Consider the following 6,697-nt stretch of genomic DNA (forward strand, 5'->3'; position numbering starts at 1 on the left):
AAGCCCATAACTTACCTCCGCCTCCGAGTGCGTCCGTGGGAACTCCTCAACACATATTTAGAGAATTCAAATATGGGACCCTTCTTGGGTGTCAAGATGTTAAACCACCAAACAGAAACCTTTTGCAAGGAGTCCCGTCTGCATTGACCACACACGGTGCTTGTGGTGAACACGCAAACACAAAACATTCTCTGATAATATATGCATGGTGTGGACCAATCAGTTCCAAAGACAATGCAAATATTATTAGAGAAAGTACGTGTCGTTAATGCAGACAGGATTCCTTGCAAAAGGTTTCTATTTGGTTTTTAAACATTTTAACACCTCCTGTTTTTTTTGCCAGAAAGAGTAAAACACCCTTTTCTTATCAACATGATGATAACTTTGTACATAAGAGCTTTTTTTGGGGGGGGGGCGGGGGGAGGGGGGCAGATCGTGTAAATATAAATGTGTCGTCATTACCGCCACCGCCACCCCGAGGCGGCCAATCAGGAAGGGGTTTGTCACGGAACACAACATTTGCCCAACTAGTTACTGGATCAGCAACTTCCCGCTATTTGTATATTTCCGCCATTTTACATAGCGGCCACCATTAGTATAGTCTGCCAATGTAGGCGGCAGAGCGTTAGGTGGTCGGGTGGATGGGTGGCGGTCATCCGCCGTGAATAGCGAGGATATTCTCCGTGTGGGGGGCACTCATAGTTGGGGGGGGGGGGGGTGTGGTTATGTGGAAGTGGGCAGGGCTAACAGAAAAGCTGGGCGAGGGGGGCGCTGTGAGCCTGTGGTCACGGGACAGACCCAGTAGGTGCCATGGGTTGACTGAGTGAGATGTGCCAACTCGATGCGTTTTAGCCGCCCCAGAGCTCCGTTCGTTGTTGTGAGCATCGCTCCTCTGCCCTCCGTTGTTGCCGGAGGGCGACTGCCTCCAACTTCCCAGTAGCAGCAGCAGCGTCCTTCACGAGCCCTATCCACAGAGGCCGATCGTGACACCGCTGACCTCCGTTGACTCGGCAAAGTCCCCTCAGCTCCACATCCTCCCCCCCCCCCCTGTACCCCCACCGGCTTCCACCTCCTCTCTCCGGCCCGCGTCACAAAGGCGCCGTGGTGACGTCACCGTCACTCGCTGTGGCGGCACGTGGCGGGCGTCGTCGTGTGTGCCGCCGCCACCCCGCCACGCTGAGCCTCCCACGGGCCCCCTTCGTTGGCTTACCGGAACCCCAGGACGTGCAGCTTCTTATATCCGGGCATCTTCTCGAACACGGGCAGCATCTGCGCGTGGTAAGACGAGGGGCGGGGACAGTCGACGAAAGGGGGGAGGGGGGGGAGGACTTCAATTCGAGCGAGAATCAACGCGGTGTTCACGTCGGCCCGTGCCAACCGTGGATTTCCCCGCTTGGGGCCCGAGTCCCGGTGGTGCCACCACAGCCGCGTCTTCCACACCCCTCACCCATTTCCTCTCTTAACAACGCCATTAAGATGGCCCACAATTCCCCTCTGCCCCCACTCCGGGCGTAAAACTGGGCCGGCTAAATCGTCACGATCGTCATCATTGTGTTCAGTTTGTTGTCCATCCCCCACCACCCTTTCCCCCCACTCCCGCGCATTCGGTTAGCACGGTTGGCAAGGTACGGTGCGAAAGAAGTTCAACATACACACACACATAGACTCACATAGTCACTCACCCACTCACATAGTCACTCACCCACTCACACAGTCACTCACCCACACACACAGTCACTCACCCACTCACATAGTCACGCATTCACTCACATAGTCACTCACCCACTCACACAGTCACTCACCCACTCACATTGTCACTCACCCACTCACGTAGTCACTCACCCACTCACACAGTCACATAGTCACTCACCCACTCACACAGTTACCCACTCACATAGTCACTCACCCACTCACACAGTCACTTACCCACTCACATAGTCACTCACTCACTCACACAGTCACTCACCCACTCACATAGTCACTCACCCACTCACATTGTCACTCACCCACTCACGTAGTCACTCACCCACTTACACAGTCACTCACCCACTCACATAGTCACTCACCCACTCACATAGTCACTTACCCACTCACATAGTCACTCACCCACTCACATAGTCACTCACCCACTTACACAGTCACTCACCCACTCACCACTCACATAGTCACTCACCCACTTACACAGTCACTCACCCACTCACACAGTCACTCACCCACTCACACAGTCCCTCACCCACTCACATAGTCACTCACCCACTCAGACAGTCACTCACCCACTCACATAGTCACTCACCCACACACTCACCCATTCTCCAATTAGCACGGTTGGCTACGTACAGTGCGAAAGAAGTTCAACATATACACTACTGTACAGTACACTATACACTACACACCACTAATATACACTACACCACGATACTACACGACTATACACTACAATATACACTACACTATACACCACTAATAAACACTACACACCACTAATATAAACTGCACTATACACTACACTAATACAAGCTACACTACTATAAACTACACTACACACTACACTAATATACACTACACCATACACTACACTAATATACACTACACTACTATATACTGCACTAATATACACTACACTATACACTACACTAATATACTCTTACACCACGATACTACACGACAATACACTACACTACACACTACACTAATATACACTACACTACTATACACTAATATACACTACACTATACACTACACTACTATACACTAATATACACTACACTATACACTACAGTAATATACACTACACTACTATACACTACACTAATATACACTACACTATACATTACACTACTATACACTAATATACACTACACTATACACTACACTACTATACACTACACTAATAGACACTACACTACACACTACACTAATATACACTACACTAATATACACTACACTATACACTACTATACACTACACTATACACAACAGTAATATACACTATACTACTATACACTACACTAATTTACGCTACACTATACACTACACTACTATACACTAATATACACTACACTATACTATACAGTAATATACACTGCACTACTATACACTACACTAATATACGCTACACTATACAGTACACTAATATACTAATATACACCACGATACTACATCGACAACGCTCACTCTGGCTGAAGGAGTGGCAACGACTTTCGTCACCCTCGCCCCCCGCTCTCTCCGCGAGTGGGGGGGGGGATGCCGTGAGCCGTCTCCGATGACGTACACGGGAGAGAGACAGGGACGTACGCAACATACGTCATCGGAATGGGGATTCGGAAGAAAAACTGATGACTTGTACGCACGGCCATCGGAACTCGAAAAGGGATTTTAACCGGCGCACGCTTGCTGACTCTCACTCGCTCACCCTCGCTCACCCTCTATCACTCACCCACGCTCGCTCACACTCACTCGCTGACCCTCGCTCACCCTCTATCGCTCACCTACGCTCGCTCACACTCGCTCGCTGACCCTCGCTCACCCTCTATCGCTCACCCACGCTCGCTCACACTCGCTCACTGACACTCGCTCACCCTCTATCGCTCACCCACGCTCGCTGACCCTCGCTCACCCTCTATCGCTCACCCACGCTCGCTCACACTCGCTCACTGACACTCGCTCACCCTCTATCGCTCACCCACGCTCGCTGACCCTCCTCACCCTCTATCGCTCACCCACGCTCGCTCACACTCGCTCACTGACACTCGCTCACCCTCTATCGCTCACCCACGCTCGCTGACCCTCGCTCACCCTCTATCGCTCACCCACGTTCACTCACACTCGCTAACCTCTATCACTCACCCACGCTCGCTCACACTCACTGACCCTCGCTCACCCTCTATCGCTCACCCACGCTCGCTCACACTCGCTGACCCTCGCTCCCCCTCTCTCGCTCACCCACGCTCACTCACACTCGCTCGCTGACCCTCGCTAACCCTCTAACCCTCTAACCCATGCTCACTAACCCTTTAACCCACGCTCGCTCACCCTCTAACACTCGCTCACTAACCCTCTAAACCACGTTCGCTAACCCTCTAAACCCACGCTTGTTAACCCTCTAACTTTTGCTTGCAAACCCTATAACCCATGCTCGCTAACCCTTAAACTCTCGCTCGCTAACCCTCTAACCTTCGCTCACTAACCCTCTAACCCACGCTCGCTAAACCTCTAACCCACGCTCGCAAACTCTATAACCCACGCTCGCAAACCCTATAACCCACACTCGCTAACCCTTTAACCCACGCTCGCTAACCCACGCTCAACGTTCCCGCGTCGAGCGGACGAACTTGGGGGCGGCCGCGATTAAGCTCATTACGAAGCGCGCGGCCTCTCATCCGCGCTCCCATTAATCGGGGACGGGACACGGCGCCTCGCACCCCAGTGACCGTCGCTCCATCTCGCTAATTGATGCTACCGATCATAACCGCGCGTGCTCGACCGACGTAATTGGACGGGAGTGGCGACGGGCGCATTCGCCAATTTGCAGGCCCCTTAAATTGACGACGCGCCGCTTGGCTACGGCCGCGACGTTCGCTGGGGGTGGGTCGCGCAGCGCGTAGCTTCGAAGGCGCAATGATCATTCCCGTGCGCCGCTTAAGACCTCCCAAATAAAATCAACGGTAATTAGAGCGCGACCCGCCGATGCATCAACCCTCCGCCCTCCCGCCCCCGAACTACCGCATCCGCGTGCACGCGCGCGAACCCGAACGCGACTCGGCAATTGCGTTCGGAGTGACAAGCCTGCCACAGCCACCACCACCACCACCAGGGTAATAAGCCATCGTTTGTGATGGGCCAGGGTCCCTTCTGAAAGAGGAGGAACAAACAAAGGAGCCGTACAGCTCAGTGTTGCGTGGACCTTGCCTGGCAAAGGAAACTAAATAAAATCACAGTTTTGGTGTCGGTGACACGGTGAGAGGCGCGCACCGGATTGCAGCGCAGAATCGGTCCACGGTTCGACTCCATCTCCTCCGGTGGGCAGTTGAAAAACAACGGAGGGAAGTTTTATAAAATCACCCGCCACCCCCCTCCCACGCCCAGCCGCTACTGCTTCTGTCCACCACCCGGCAGGTGCGGTCCACCGCGGTTAGTCAACGGCGGGCAGGTTCGCGTGCGGCGGCGTCCCGTGGCGGTGGCACTGGTGGCGTAAAACGTGGGTTACCCTCTAAGCGGCGCCTCCGCTAGAGCGGCACCCCTACGCGGAGGCCACCTTCCTACTGGCGGTGGCGAGAGCAAAGCACTTGCAGCGGAGGGGAATGGGAGGGGAAGCTGCGCCTTTGCCCTCCTCCAAAAAAATAAATGCTGGATAAAACGTCTCCTCAATTCGACCTCCGCTGGAATGCAGGCGTGAATCCGCGGTGCAAAAAACCCGACGTATAATTAATTCCGCTCTCAGTACCTCTGACTAACGACCACCCCTTCGCACGCGACCTTCGCCGTGACCTTCCTGTTGCCGGGGGGAGGTGGGGGGTGGTTTCCGGGGCCGGGAAGGTTGGCCGTGGCCGGTGGAAAGTTGTTGAGTTCTATGTATTTGTCGCACCAAGCGGAGGACTCCGGACGCCAGGGGTTAGTCGGGTCGTCCCCTGTGTGGGCGAGCGAGGGTGATCGAGCCGCGGCGGTCGTCGTCGGATGCGGCGGCAGAGAACGTGGAGATCGAATCGAATCAGAGCAGGGTAAAGCGGTGACGTACGTTTAACTTCTTTGGCACCGTACGTAGCCAACCGTGCTCATCGAAGGACGGGAGAGTGTGGAAGCGAGTGACTGTGTGAGTGGGTGAGTGACTGTGTGAGTGGGTGAGTGACTGTGTGAGTGGGTGAGTGACTGTGTGAGTGACTGTGTGAGTGACTGTGTGAGTGGGTGAGTGACTGTGTGAGTGGGTGAGTGACTGTGTGAGTGACTGTGTGAGTGACTGTGTGAGTGGGTGAGTGACTGTGTGAGTGAGTAACTATGTGAGTGGGTGAGTGACTGTGTGAGTGGGTGAGTGACTATGTGAGTAGGTGAGTGACTATGTGAGTAGGTGAGTGACTGTGTGAGTGGGTGAATGACTGTGTGAGTGTGTGAGTGGCTATGTGAGTGGGTGAGTGACTGTGTCAGTAGGTGAGTGACTGTGTGAGTGGGTGATTGACTGTGTGAATGGGTGAGTGTCTGTGTGTCTGTGTGAGTAGGTGAGCGACTATGTGAGTGAGTGAGTGACTATGTGAGTGGGTGAGTGACTGTGTGAGTTGGTGAGTGACTGTGTGAGTGGGTGAGTGGCTATGTGAGTGGGTGAGTGACTATGTGAGTGGGTGAGTGACTATGTGAGTGGGTGAGTGACTGTGCGAGTTGGTGAGTGACTATGTGAGTGGGTGAGTGACTATGTGAGTGGGTGAGTGACTGTGTGAGTGGGTGAGTGACTATGTGAGTGGGTGAGTGACTGTGTGAGTGGGTGAGTGACTGTGTGAGTGGGTGAGTGACTGTGCGAGTGAGTGACTATGTGAGTGGGTGAGTGACTGTGTGAGTGACTGTGTGAGTGACTGTGTGAGTGGGTGAGTGACTGTGTGAGTGGGTGAGTGACTGTGTGAGTGACTGTGTGAGTGACTGTGTGAGTGGGTGAGTGACTACGTGAGTGGGTGAGTGACTGTGTGAGTGAGTAACTATGTGAGTGGGTGAGTGA

The sequence above is a fragment of the Lethenteron reissneri genome, chromosome 56 (genome assembly GCF_015708825.2).
Source record: "Lethenteron reissneri isolate LAM-NWPU_2019-01 chromosome 56, ASM1570882v1, whole genome shotgun sequence".
NCBI classification, from domain to species: domain Eukaryota; kingdom Metazoa; phylum Chordata; class Hyperoartia; order Petromyzontiformes; family Petromyzontidae; genus Lethenteron; species Lethenteron reissneri.